Source organism: Pteropus alecto, unplaced genomic scaffold, assembly GCF_000325575.1.
Source record: "Pteropus alecto unplaced genomic scaffold, ASM32557v1 scaffold73, whole genome shotgun sequence".
In the NCBI taxonomy this organism is placed as follows: Eukaryota; Metazoa; Chordata; class Mammalia; order Chiroptera; family Pteropodidae; genus Pteropus; species Pteropus alecto.
The window spans coordinates 5,303,078-5,318,269 of record NW_006436284.1 but is presented as its reverse complement, the minus strand read 5'-3'; the positions used below and the strand labels follow the sequence as shown (position 1 = coordinate 5,318,269).

General features: G+C 39.3%; 1 pseudogene; it reads right to left on the bottom strand.

Moving 5' to 3' along the window:
• Positions 1–14,529: 14,529 nt before the first annotated feature.
• On the bottom strand, positions 14,530–14,647 carry LOC112480254 (annotated as a pseudogene).
• Positions 14,648–15,192: the final 545 nt, after the last annotated feature.

Below are 15,192 nucleotides of genomic sequence, written 5' to 3'. Positions count from 1 at the left end.
GCTGCTAAAGATTTTGGTGTTTTATTACTGGAAAACAATTTTAGCTATGGTATAGTTACGTATTTGTTTCACAGGTGAGGTCATTTCCTTTGGGATTAGACCACTCCTACCTTACAGTGTGAATGTAAAGCCATGGAGACTGTGATAAATTAAGAACGTTAAATAGGAAATTGCTTTTGTTTTGACAACTTCGTCACTTTCAAATATGAGTTTATTTTTAAAAGCTGAGAATTCAAGTCTATATTAGAAATTATTTTGAAATATCATCTTTAACTTATTCTAGTGGGGAAAGGAGAGATATTTGATATATTCATTGTTGAGACTGCTAGGTAATCATCAGGGGAAAATCGAAGTTAGATTCTTAACTCACACCATTCAACTATAAAACACTAAATAAAGGTACAGATGAATATTTATATGCATGTAGGAATGAAAAAGGAACTTTGAAAAAGATGAAAACCTGAAAAGAAAAATGATCAGAGAACTTGAACAAGTAAGTTACAGGAGAAAAAATGAAAATAACCTCTATGTTCCCAGTCTATGGAGGAATGCATAAGCACATAGCATAAGTTATCAGTAGTAAATAAAAATGCAATGTAATATATTTAGGTACTATTTTTACCTGTCAAATTGCTGAAAATTTAAAAAATGAAAAGGATACTCTCCGTTGTTGGAAATTCTCATGCGTTGATGATATTTCAAACTGCTCTTATCTTTCTGGAGGGTAAAACACATAAAAGGTTATTAAATTCTGCATGATCTTTGACCCAACAAATCATGTTTATGAATTTTAAAAATTGTGGAGATGCATAAAAATTTAGGCATAAGGAGTTCCATTGTATTATTGTTCATAATGAGAGAAAATTGAAAATCATCTAAATATCCCCAAATAAATAATTAAGTAGGTGGAATTAGGTAGTTTCTCATAGCTGCTGTAATGAATTATCACAAACTTAAAACAATACAAATTTATTATTTTACAGTTCTGTAGACCAGAATTTGATGTGGGCCTCACTAGGCTAAAATGAAGGTGTTAGCAGGGCTGCATCTCTTTTTGAAGGCTCTAGGGGAGAATTCATTCATTTCCTCGCCTTCTCCAGTTTCTAGAGGCCGCCTGTGTTCCTGGGCTTGTGGCTCCCTTTTAGCTTCGAAGCCACCAGTGGTATTTTCCTGCCTCTCCTTCTATTCCTTCCGGCTTCCCTGGGAGAATCTCTACTTAAAAAAAATAGTGGCACCTGAACCTATGCCTTAGGCTCTGCTTTTCTGAGACTATGGCTAAATGAAAAAGCAGGTCACACACTATCCTCATTTTGTTTAAACAAGTTATACACACACAGATATATGTGTAAACACAAAGAAAGTAAAATACAAGAGCACATTTTAAAACCAAATACTAACAAGCATTATCTCAGGGTAGTGATTATTGGCGATGGTTCAGTTTCTTTCTTTTTTTAAAATTATAGCTATAACATCTTTATAATGAAAATACGTTAAGGGACAAAAATGATTAATAAAAATAATAAAAGTTGTTTTAAGAAATGATGTTGTAGTCAATTTTTTTTCTATATATATATATATATATACTCCGTAATGTCATTTATTTTGCCAATCTTTCTTTTGGAATGTAGGTACCCCTGAAAGATAGATGACATTCACAGTAACATTTACATGTTATTTTGATTGCTGGGGATTCTTTTAATGACTGAGACTTTTTTTTTCCTAATTAGTAGAACTTTCTATGTACACTTTTAATATCTGAGACTTATTATTTCTTTCTACTTCGATTTTCACATAAGATGTTGATCTCAACTATGCATCTAATGTTAAGCCAAGGTTTCTCATGGAAATACTATTTATATAATTCATGTAATTACACATTCATCAGTACTCCACATAGTCATTGAAAAATTTTTGTGTTAGACTGTGTTCTGAGCTCCAAAACTACAAAGATGAATTAAGACATGTTCTCTATGCTCAAGAACTTCACTTCAGAAAGGGACATCTACTAATGTCATTTGTCTTCTTTTATAGTTCCTTCAGTTTCTTCCATCTCTCCATCCATCACCCATTCATTTATCCACTCAGTAATTAACGAAGAGTTGCTATGTTTCAGGAACTTTAATAAGCATGAAAATCAGATGTTGCCTCATTGACATGATAGGAGAAATATGCCACTTCCTGGACACTAAAAGTTGATATGTAATCATTTTTCTGCATGTGGAATTGATATAGAAAATGATTTCAATAAGTACATTTACTTAATATATATTTAATTAAGTCCTTTCTATATGCTGGGTACTGTGCTAAATGAACAGATAAATCCTGGCCTTCAGGACCTGTATTATTTAGGGAGCTATAACTGGGAACCTAAGTGTGAGTAGCGGTGGGAGATGAGGGTAGAGAGGTAGGGACATTATGGAGAACTTTTATCACCATGATAAATAAGGTATGTGGACTGTCATGGAGACAATGGGGAGCCAGTGCAAGATTTAAAGTAGGAGGGGCCCAGGATTCTGTCCTCATTGGAAAGAGGCCACTCTGTAACCAACAGAGGCAGTGGCAGCTCTAGAATGTCAGGATAGCAAAAAAGGATTAAGAGGCAGCGATCTGTTGGAAGGTAGGGATTTAGAGATTATCTTAAAGTGGTGTTTGCGTAGCATAACAATTTTTACTTAAAATGAATACTTATTAAGGAGGGGGAGGCTTAATGGGAAAAGAGTGGCAGAAACTCATGTTTGGGAAGGTGAGGCTGAATGTTTCCTGCAGTGGGGGAGAGAGTGAGGCTAGAGGCAGGGTGACTAGTTAGAAAATTATTGTCTAGGTCTAAATTAATCACAGCTCTGGTGATGGGATGGAAGGGGCAGGTAAAAGGGGTTTAAATTAGTTTACTAGATGATTATGAGTTTTCCACAAATAGGGGCAGAGGAAAGTGGGTCGGATTAGAGAGCAGAGGTGGCTACAGGCTCCTGCTTTCAACGTGTGGTGCAGTTTCAGGGCAGCCCGGTAGCCTGCCTCCTGGTGAGAAAGGACATGTATGGGAACAGGAGTCCTCTGAAGTGGAGTTGGTGGAAGAAGAGTAATGGCAATTCTTTAACATTTTGAACTTTAGACTTAGAATGAATTTTCTCACAAGAAAAGACTTTTATGAGGTTCCTACCAAACTCTTCTGGTTGTAATTTGGTCAGTTAGATGTGGTTTTGGGCCAGAGGATTCTATCTGGTGGGTTTTCTGGGTAATAAAGGTGCCAGACCATTCTCCTCCTCCTGTTCCCCATCCTGAAGCTTTGCATCTCGTGTCACCCCACTAGATCATTCACCGCTCCACTGTCGCTCTGTGTGCTGTGCCTGCTAGGACATCCCCCTCATTTCGCCTCTTTTTTAAAACTACTTTATTGAGATATAATTTACATGTCATATAATTTGCCCATTTAAAATATACAATTCGATGGTTTTTGACATATAGCTAGTATGAATTTTTAAAAACTAGCAAAATGTATGTAACATAAAATTTGCCATTTTAACCATTTGAGGTGTACGATTCAGTGGCATTAATTACATTCCCGGTGTTGTGCAACCATCACCACTCTCTATTTTCAAAACCTTTAGTGACCTCAAACAGAAACGCTGTAATCATAAAGTAATAATTCCTCATCCTCTTCTCCTCCCAGCCCTCAGTAGCCTATAATTTACTTTCTGTTTCTATGAATTTGTCTATTCTTGATACTTCATATAAGTAAAATTATACAATATTTGTCTTTTTGTCTGGTTTATTCTACTTAGCATAATATCTTCGAGGTTCTTTCAGTTGTAGCATGTACCAGAACTTCACTCCTTCTTCTAGATGAATAGTAGTTTTTCATTGTATGGTATGTACCACATCTTATTTATCTGTTCATCGGTTGATGGACATTTGGGTTGTCTCCTTTTGGCAATTGTGAATATGCTGCAATGAACATTGGTGTACAAGTATCTGCTCAAGTCTCCACTTTTTGGTATGAAATTTCTGGGTCTTATGGTAATGGTATGTTTAGCTTTTTGAGCAACTCCATCACTTGACAGTTTTAGATCCTATCTTATTGTCACATTCTCTACCTCTACTTCTGTCTTAATTCTTGGGAATTTCAATGTACAGGTAGTCGATCTTTGCAGTACCGTGGCTGCGGACTTCTGGTTTTTGCTTAAAATGTAGAAAGTTGAAAATAGTATTAACTCTACCTTTGTAACATAGAAAAATCTGGATACTCTACAAAATCATAATTTTTCTTGAACTTCTCAGAGTTGAAGCTGCAGGTCAACCAAGAGGCTGAAATCTTAGGTTCCTCTAGGAGAGATGGACTGGCTTACCTAAAGAGAAGTATGATAGGAAGAGATACTGGACATCACAGAAGCTGACCATAAGAATTCAGGTAAATCTTAAAATGAATTGCTAAGGGCTTAGTGTGGGTTAATTTGAGAATATAGTGTCCCTGGGAGCTACAGACACAAGGGTAGTTCACACTGCTCACAGGCTTTTCTCCATGGACCGCACCATGAGAAAGATGGGGGCAAAGCAGGAGATCAGAGGCAGCCTCCCTTTAGGTGCAGGGGAGAAGAGCAGCCACCACTGCAAGGAAGGCACGAAGCTTTGCCAGGATGCTTTACCCCTATCTTTAACAGAGCAACAGCCCTAGGCTGCTCAGGAATGGGCAGCAAGTACCCACACCTTCGGGGCACAGGTGAAGACACATTGTAGCTGAGGAAAAGAAAGAGAAAAGGAACAACAACCCTCTGTTTCTGGGAGAGAGGCAGGAAAAGGTCCTCTGCCACTAGGGGAGGGATAAGATCATTGAGATGACCCCACACCTGAGACCAAGGTACGCATTGCCTGCCTAAGACGGAGGCTAAATATGAACAACAGAAAATGTCTCCCCACTTCCCACTCCCAGGACAGCAAGAACTGAGTAACAGATAGCAGCAGTCTACTGCTAGGGAAGGGGCCAAAGCGAGAGAAAGTATCTCTTTGAGGCACAGGCTCATGGGCAAAAAGTAAGGCTAAAGTGGAACAGAACATTGAGGAAAACTCTCTGGTAACCCAGCGTCAGCCATAGCACAAGGTAATGCCAGAGGAATTGAAAGCCTGAGGGTAACTATAGCAACAATAATTCAAATCCAGATTAACTCCTGACTAGATTGACTCGATTCTTTACAGTAGAGAACTGTAAGAGTTATTCACATATCCAGACATGAATCTATTTACCACAGTGTCTACTGTGTTGTAAATTATGAGACACACAAAGAATCAAAGAAAAACAGCACATAGTCAGGAGACAGAGCAATCAATAGAATCAGACTCAGATACGACTCAGATGTTAGAATTATCAGAAAGAGAATTTAACTAATTATGATTAATATGTTAAAGTCTCTAGTAAAAAAGGTGGACAATATGCCTGACCATATGAAGAATATCAGCAGAGACATGGAAACTATAAGAAAGGACCAAATAAAAATGCTAGAAATGAAAGCCATAGTGAAAGACTAGTAGCTCTGGTGGGCTGAACTGAGGAAATAGAGAACTTAAAGATAGAAATTGTCCAAACTAAAGCACAAAGAGAAAAAAGAGTGAGGAGACAAACAAACAAACCCAGAACAGGCCATCTAAGAGCTATGGAACAACATCAAACTAACAGTCATTTAATTGGAATTCCGTAAGAAAAGAGAGACAAGGTGGCAGAAGAAATAATTGAAGAGAAAGTTAATAAGGTGAGCCTTTATCGCTAATGAGGAATGAAAGACTTTACACTTTTCTTTGTTTGCTTGGCCTACATTTGTGGTCTAATTCTTTGTTTCACTAATCTGGACTACTAGGACAAACCTACCTCTCTAATTCAATTTCTAAACCACAATATAGTTATTCAATTTAAGATATTTATACAGTACATACTATGGGCTAGATCTGGGAGTTACTGCCCAAATAGATCTTATGGTCTAAATGGAGACAAGAGACACCTGTGTCCAGCGCTGTGGTCAGTGAAAAGAGCCAGTCTTTGGGAACAAGATAGCCCTGGCTCTGCATCTGGCCTTGCTATTTAGCATCCACATCATACCTGAGCAAACTAGTACCTAGCTTATGGATCGTTGAGAGGATTGCTGTAAAGCATTGGTTCTGACCCTGAAAAGCTTGGTTCGGCATGATCCCAAGCATTTCTCCTTTAGTTTTCCTGGTGATTATAAAGCTGCAGTCAGAGTAGAGAAGTACTGATGTTGCCTGGTGCATAGTCAGCACTCGGCAAATGTTCATGCACCTCTTGCACCCCAACTCAATTTGGAATTACCCCCAGATCACGGCATTTGCCAGATACAGCCCAAGGGTAAAGCCAGTTTCTTCTTTATTGTGACTGGGGCAGGAAATGGATGGAGTCAGGAGGAAAAGTCTCCTCTGAGTGACTCAGAGCCTGGATGGGTTGTGGCTGCTTGAGGCTTGTTTCCCGGGAACACAGAGGGTTAAAACTTTACAATCCCTCTGCCCCTTGCCCCTTCTGCACCAGGAGGCCAGGGACTTTAGCCCAAGGCAACACACCTCTGCAGTCTTCACTCAGCCAGAACACAGGTAGTGAGCACCCTCTCATTTCTCTGAGACTGAATTCAGTCTTTCCTCAGCCCCCAAACAATCAGGTGTCTGTTTTATTTACTATTTGCGTGAAAACACATATTTTAGGTGATGGTATTAGACATTTCTATATCTACCTTTCAGAAGTCCTTGAATTAGCAAAATTTGATAGTTAAGTGGTAGAAGGGGGATGGATAATAGATATCATACTCTCTATGCTTTTGGACTTTAAAAGATAGTCTTTGATGGCTTTCCTGTGTTGTCTATATTAACTGTACCTTTGACCGAAAAATGACCTTATAATATATTCTTGCTGTTTTTAGAGAGGCATTGTTGAACTTGGCCAGTTCACCAAATATCCCATATCAACACTGCAAAAGACTTTGACTAATTACAATGAATCATAATGGAAAAAATCCTTAAAGTTCATTTTAGTATATTTTAAATGCTTAGTCTGCATTTATTTAGAATTTTTAAAGTGATTTTATCAATAGTCTGTGAGATAGCTAATTTATTTTTTAGTTTGGGTGAATTCGAAGAAATATAAAGGTATATTTGACTTTTTATAGCATTTACAGAGACCACCAGAGATAGCATTTTGTGGTCATATACTGAACCACTTGAAAGCATAGCTGTTGGCTAGGGTGTGGTACCTTCCTAGTTGTCTGAGTTAGACACATCACATCTTACTAGAGTAAATGTTCAGAGGCTGAAAACCATCTCTTAGGTCGTGGGAGAATAGAGCTAATTATTGGGAAACTCCTATGGGCACTAAGCAATTTGGGTTAAAATGTTTGCTTTGTCCGTCAGACCACTTTAGTAGATTTAATTACCTCTCAAGTGGGCATTTGAGGGTAAAGGTAGAATGAAATCTCTTTATCTTCTTAATTGACATCTGGAAAGGGACATAGTGGGGTCCCTGGGTGCCGTGGCAGTGACATATAGGGTGAGCTGTAGGCGATGGTGTGGGGTGAGAGACTGTGTGTATGTGTAGGTGTGTGCTCTAAGCTGACCGACTGTGAAATCAAAGGCTTTATTAAGAGGTCTTTAGTTAAAATTTTAAAATTTCAATTAAGCCTAGAAAGTAATGAATGAAGTAGATGTACTAAGATGTTAAATGGGAACATCTCTAGAGTGGCACTGTTTTGGAAAGGTAAAGATGGAACAGCAGTTATTATATAGCTGCGCTGTGAGAAGGTACTTGTCTTTTTAAATAATAGCTAATATACATGTAGAACCTGCCACTGCGATTATCTCTTGCAGTTTTTTCAACTGTCCACTTTATACCTGGGGAAACCGATGATTAGGGCAGTTAATTAACAATGTAGCTAGTGAACTGTGCATCTGGGATGCAACCAGGCTGACTCCAGAGTTCATGCTCTTAAACACTGTGCAACAGTGAGTCTGTGCAATGGCAATGTCTGTGCAAAAGTGTCTGTGCAACAGTGGTGTTTGGAATAATCTCCCTAAAATGAGGGAGCTGGTCAGCCCAAGTCAGCTTGTTTATAACGGGTGGAGAGCTGCATAAAATCTGGATTCTAGCCCTGACTCCCGCGGTGCCCTATGGATTGTCCCCACTCTAATTCAGTTATTTTTTTCTTTGCAGCTATGGTTTCTGTCTCTTAGGTAGGAGGAGAGTTAGGTATGAAGTACTTGAACTTTCTCAGAGGCCGGGGAATGCCTTGTAAATTAATTTGCAGAATTAGTCTTGGGAAAATGTATACTCGTCTATACTTTCTTTGTGATTTTGTCCTGGCCAAAGTGTGGGAATCTCTGAGGAAGTGTGGAAGGGACCCTGGGATTGGGGAGAATCACTTGATGTGACTGGCTGGGCAGCTACCTGGGCAGCTACCTGGGGGCATGTAAGTAGACTGATCTTCTGCCTCTTGGGGACATGGTCCAGTAGCCTGGCATTTAGGGGGGCTTCCTGTATAGTGACCTGATTCTTGGGCCTAGTTACAGCTGAGTGACAACTCACTGGCTAGGCCAAGTTCTGCTTTAATCACTGGAGCATCTGAGGAAACTTCAGCAGTGGCTGTCTCAGGGTAATGGAGACACCTACTGTTTGTTTTGAGGAAAACAGCTAACTTTAGTCCTTTGAATTCAAGTTTTTCTGTCGTGTGTGTGTGTGTGTGTGTGTGTGTGTGTGTGTGTGAGAGTTGGGCCTGGTTAGTACTTGTATGGGAGACGACCTAGGAAGACCAGGTGCTGTAGGTGTAAAAAATAAAATAAAATATACAGGATTGTAAGCTGATAAGGGCCTTGCAATCGGTGAGGTCAACCAAGGGTTGTCTAGAGAGAGAGAGAAAGAGAGAGAGAGAGAGAGATGGGGATTGTGAGAGGGATTTGTTGCAATGGCCTGGTGGTGGGAGGAGGAAGGCGAAGGCAGGGTTCTTTAGAGAGTTCTAGAATGCCAGAGCTAGACAGTTTCTTAGAGATCACACTCCAGAGCTGTGCTGTCTGATACGGTAGCCATGAACCACATGCAACTATTTCAACTTAAGTTAAATTAATTAAAATTTGAAATCCAGTTCTTTGGTCTCAATAGCCACATTTTAGATGCTCACTAACTACACGTAGTTGGTGGGAACCATATTGGGCATCACAAACAGAGAACGTTTTTATCCTCTCAGAAAGTTCTGTTAAACAGCGCTGTTCTAGAGTCTTCTAGACACATCCTTTTGTTTAGAAAACGGGGAAAGTAAAGCTCAGAGAAGGGACTTGCCCAACTGCTTCATACTAGAGCTGGGACTAAGACCCAGGTTATTGGCACTTATTGCCTGGTGCCACCAAAACATTTTCTAATTAAGTTTATGGCATTCTGCTAGGGATCGGGGGCAGTGATGCGATTCTGACCTCTTACCCTCTTGGAGAGCATAGTCCTTTTCCTTTTGCGCTGAGAGTCTCACTTGTAAAATTTCAAGAAATCTCACCCAATCGAATTTATGCCCTTCTAATGGACAATATTTTTAGCTTTCTTCTGATAAACCATTCTTGAAATTTTCTATTTTCATATGTTACTTTTATGAATGTCAAGAAGGATGATGGTTTAAAGATCCTTGGAAAAGTTACTTCTTGTTATGTGAGAACATGATTTGCCATATTGTGTATTCTCTATGTCTTAAGTGAGGATTTGTGTGGAACATAAAAAGTATGTGGGCAAGGAGTTATTTTCAGTTTTCTTGGTGCTATTGGCAGTTTAATTGTTTCACAGCAGATTCACTAAAAAATTTTAAGTCAGGTAAAATTTATGGCCAGGAGCTCAAGGAACGGAGATCCTGTCCAGGGTAAAAAGAGACTCTGAGGAGGTAACTTCTAGCAGGAAAATGAAATTTTCCTTAAAGTGTTGGGGCCGGATTGGGGCTAGATTTAGTTGGTGAGCAACAATCCTATAAATCAACCTGAAGATTTTCTCACAGAGATTAAACCCATCATGAGTGAGGCCATTATCAGTTTAAGGAGAAGCTGACTTTGGTGTGGTTGTTTATTCAATTGTTACAGAATAGATGGTAGTAAATTGATTTTTCATAATAATTCATGGAAATTTGGAGGTGAGGTGTGCAATTTATAAACTCCGTGTAAGCCTTCCAATAGTACAAATATTCCTAAGGAGTGCTTCCTCAGAACTCCGGACAGGTGGAGCAGGGGACTGAATTTTTCTGTAGGGTAGATTCATTTTGCTTAGCAATTCCTTCTTTAGATAAGCCTTCCTGCATTTGAGGGCACTGAGCTTGCTTCTGAAGGATGAGGGGACAAAGGTCAATGAGCGAGCACCAGAGACGAGGGCACATCTGCCGAGTACTGTGTTGGGCACTGCAGACACACTCATGAACAACAGTCCTCATGAGCAGAGATTACTCACATCTTTGACCTTTAATTGCTTCAGTGCCTCCTGCTGACTTCCATATGTGTCCATCTGCTTTTTTGGTCTTTGGGAGCATTTAATATAGTAGAGTTTATTATGAGTGAAGTGGTGCTAAACCACCAGTTTATCTTCTTCATCTTCACCCTTCCCCTATGCACCCTCTATTTCCCATTCATGTTATTTTCGAAACAGATAAAATTATAAAGATAGTACCTGTCATATTGTATTGTAATGGAAACATGTGGAAGGCTAGGTCAGGCCTTTGATTTAGTCTTACCTAAAGGGTGAGGGGCTTGGTAGACCAGAGAAGTCTCAATTCTACAAATAATTTACATTAAGTAATACAATGCAGCAAATTTTAGTAAAAATTGCAAACCTACTCTGACATAATGTAAGTAAAAAAAAACCCTTTGGGATTGCTTTAGAGCTACTTTTCTTTGTGTTATCTCCTTGCATGATTGTGCCTTTGGAAAAGCCTATTCTTATACTAGTTTACCTTTCAGTCAATACTTATTCATAAAATAAAACACTGGCTCAGTGGTGTGCTGGTTCTGGTTATACCAGCTCACAAGAGCCAACTGTTAAATTTTCAGGAATTTTGTAAGCTAGGTGTTAAACACAGTCAATATTAAACATTAAATTAGATAAACTTACATTAAATAAATTACATAAAAACAAAGTTAATTAATATTCAAAATATACTACTTCTTAATTATTTTACTATATTCCTTTAATATCTAAGCTCTTAAGGTTATTTATTTCAATCATATCTGTAATGTATAATGATGTGCTACTATGCACCTCAACTCCATATTTGGTGGCGTCACATCGGTTGCTTGAGATTGGTTATGGTGAAATATTTATACCATAGAAATTGACAGACACTGTAAATTAGGGCTTTTCTGCCTAAGGACCAGCCAGTACACCACTAACCGGTTGTGCTTTTAAGGGCGTAAATTAGGGCTTTTCTGCCTAAGGACCAGCCAGTTGCTAACCATTTACCAGTACACCACTAACTGGTTGTGCTTTTAAGGGGATTGCACTTACATTTCACTTGCAGTGAGATCTGGGGGGTCATCTCAAAGATGGAGACAGCACCCCAGCATTCAATGAGACCCCTCCCTTCCTCTGTAGTCAGACAACCACACTGAGACACACTGGAAGTCATGTATCTGGGCCACTTGCTCTGTCTGATCGGGTCAAAGACATTTTCTCTCTATACCGGAGCTATGGCCAGGGATAAAAAAAAGGCTGTGGCCCAAGGCCAGTTTTAGGTTAGGGTGGGAGACTTGGCCATCAGGAAACTGTCGTGGGTTCACTTGCCAAGCAGCAATCTTTCTGGACAGAGTGCTTTTTCATTTTCTCTGTTTCTTTCTCTAGAATCGTGGACTCCAAGTGTATTCAAAAATAAATACTGCCTGATGGAAACTCATCATTTTTGAAGCAACATGTGTGACCACATTCAGGGATCACATGACTTAACTCTATGTCGGTCAGTTGGCTAGTCACTCTCTGGTAAAAATACTTCTGCCTCCTCCTAACCCTTTCGCTCTTCAGCTGCAGGCTTTTGGTATGTTCTCCCTAGGTAGCAGGGTATCCAGTTTCCAGAATTTCCTCTCATACTGTTCATAGAGTCTGACTAAATCTTTCTAGACCTCCACACATTTTTCCAGAATTTCTCCTCCATTATAGTAAGTACAGTATAAATTTTGAGGTCAATCTAACATGGTACAAATACCAGCTCTTTTATTTATTGGCCATTATTACTGACTATTATTACTATTGTCATCTCTGAGCCTAAGTTTACTTATCTATGTAATAATTGATGTGAATCAGGTTACCCTTAGGTCTCATTCACTTGAGCATGTCAAGGAGATTACATTAAACTCGCTGTGTGAATGCTCCCTCTAAGTGAGAGCAGGACCTCCACTTGCTCTTTTCAAGGGTCTCTCCCAAATCCCCACCCTCCCCCAACCAGTTGTTCTGGGGAATTGTCTGGCAAGTGTTGCTTCATTGGGCTCCCACTGCGTCTGTGCCTTGCAGTCACCTGGATGCAGACTGCCTCTCTGCTTAGCCACAGGCCACCGTACCTGTGGTTCTGGATACTACCCTCATCTCCTCCCCCGCCCCCTCCTACTATCACTGCCTTTTTTATTTCTCTGGCTCAAATGTGGACATATCCTTTTTCTTAATTCCCCATAAAACTGCTCAGACAGGTGTATCTTTTAACAAGATTTTATGGAGGACTCAGGGTGAGAAAAGGGAGTTATAATACAAAGAGTGATTATCAGCTGCCTACTGGGTGTGGCTGCCCTTGGGGCTCACAGGCTCAGGATCTTCTGTCTCCACTCTGATTCCAGCTGCTGCCCTGGAGAGGAGGCCCGTGTTCTCCTCCCAACACCTGGGGGCTCCATGAAGCTTATTTCTACTCCTCAGAATCAGATTCTCAGCAACCCTTGCTGCCCACTCAACCTTGACAGAGAGAGTTCTCTGTTGTTACACTGCCTTTTATTTACTTTAAAATTAATCACTAAATATTAGTGTTCATAATAATAACAACAGCTTGCATTTCTATAGAGTTTACTATGTACCAGGTTCTGTTCTAAGCATTTTGCATATGTTAACTCATTTTATCTTTATAACAATCCTGGAAGGTGGTTCTATTATCATCCTCATTTAACAGAAGATGAAACAGACACAGAGAGGGTAAATAACTGATCTCGGGTCAAACATCAACTAAGGGGTGTATTCAGATTCAAAAGCAAGCTCTAGAGGCTGTATGATGCATGAGTGTGTGTGTTTATGTGTATTTGTGAGTGTGCATGTGTTTGTATGTGGGTGTGCATGCACATACGTGTGTGCTTGGATGTGTGTATGTGACTATGTGTCTGCGTGAATGTGTATTTATGTGTATGTGCGTGTGTGTATCAACATTAATCCATATCCTGGGTGGAGAGATCCGCACTCAAGGGGAAGTTAGCATTTGAAGGACTAATCAGGAGTCCTACTGAGATGAGTGCTTCAAATATTATTTTCTAAATTTGTACTGCAGTACTGGGTGAGTAGCATAAGGAATGATAGAAAGACATTTTCATTGACGAAATGAGTCATGGTAAGATATATGATTGCTTAGACAGATTTTATAGGTACCTCAAGGCCTGCATGAATGGAATATAAAAATCAGGGGAGTCTATTACCTTTAGGGCAGAACTCTGGGACCAACACTGTTGGTACTATGTTGTACCATTAACAGCAGGAGTTTATCCTAATACTGCTGTCAAAGTATTGTTGTATTTGCCTAAGAAGGAATCTTTCATGTGCTAGGAATTTCCTGAGCTTCCAGAATACATCGTTTGAATATTTTTGTTCCTGCAGAGCTTTACCAGTTAGAACCTGATGTGTGTAGAGTAGACAACGTGGCTTAGGTCAGTTTGCAACACTTTCTCATCTCCAGTCTAGGCCTCATCCTCTCACTTCTCATTTCTTTTTCAGGTGTCTTCCAGGTTGATAGTAGGAATGTTTCTTCCTTTCAGGGAAAACCTGACTCCTACCTATTGCAGGTGGTCTTACCTTTAGGTCCCAAAAGAGCACTTCTATTAGATAAGATTCCCTCATCAGTTCATCTTTCCAAGGCTGGGTTATTTATTCTTAAATAACACTGCTCTTAAGATAACAGTGCTGTCCAGGCTGAGTTTTCTCCAGACCGCTGGTCCAGTACCAATTCCAGCTATTAATGAGGATTCACATCTTGACTTCTGGTTTCCTGTGAGCAACTCACATGAAGACATATGCTCTTTCCAAAACAAAAATTGAATTTCAGGCACAAAATTCTATCTTAGAAAAAAAATAATTTTATAAAGCACAGGGTGTCAACTGGCTGCACATAGACCGTATTCTGATCACTGTCATATTTAGTTTGGTCTTAATGGCATGGACCAACCCATTGTTTTAAATAATATAAGTTCATTTTTTATCACTTTGTTATTTTATTTTATCTTTTTTAGGTGAGGCAACCGTTTGTTGATCTCATAGATTGCAAGGACCTTGTCAGCTTATAATCCCTTATTTTTTATTTTTTACGCCTACAGCACCTGGTCTTCTAGGTGGTCTCCCATCCAAGTACTAACCAGGCCTGACCCTCCTTAGCTTCTGAGATCAGACGAGATTGGGCTTGTTCAGGGAGGCATGGCCGAAGACTGTATTTATCACTTTAAAATAGAGAAATTACATATAAAAATCTGGATGTCTGACTTATTCTCAAAAGATCAGAATATTTGGCAACACGAGGTCTGCAATCTCATCCGTCAACAATCAGTAAGAGCTACGTAGCAACTGCCATCTTTAGGGGGCGCAATCTCTCCTCAGTTCACCACAGTCACCACCACTCCTTTTTGTACTCCAACAATGAGATCAGGTGTTATTTATTGTTTATTATTGTGTTTTTGCTGTTATTTTTCATATAGTAGAATTAAAAGTATCATAAACTGTATCCTGTACTACTGTCTCTATTATAAGTTAGAACTAAATAATATCTGGAGTTCACCTATACTCAAAATGTCTAGGTTTCAGTCCAAAACCACACATTATACTGAAAATAAGGATGATCTCAAACTGTATGAAAAAAGACAAAAGTGCCAACAGAGATGTTAGAATTATCTGACAAAAAATTTAAAGCAGTCATCATAAAATTCTTCAATAAGCAATTACAAACATGCTTGAAACAAATAGTAAAAAGTGAGAAA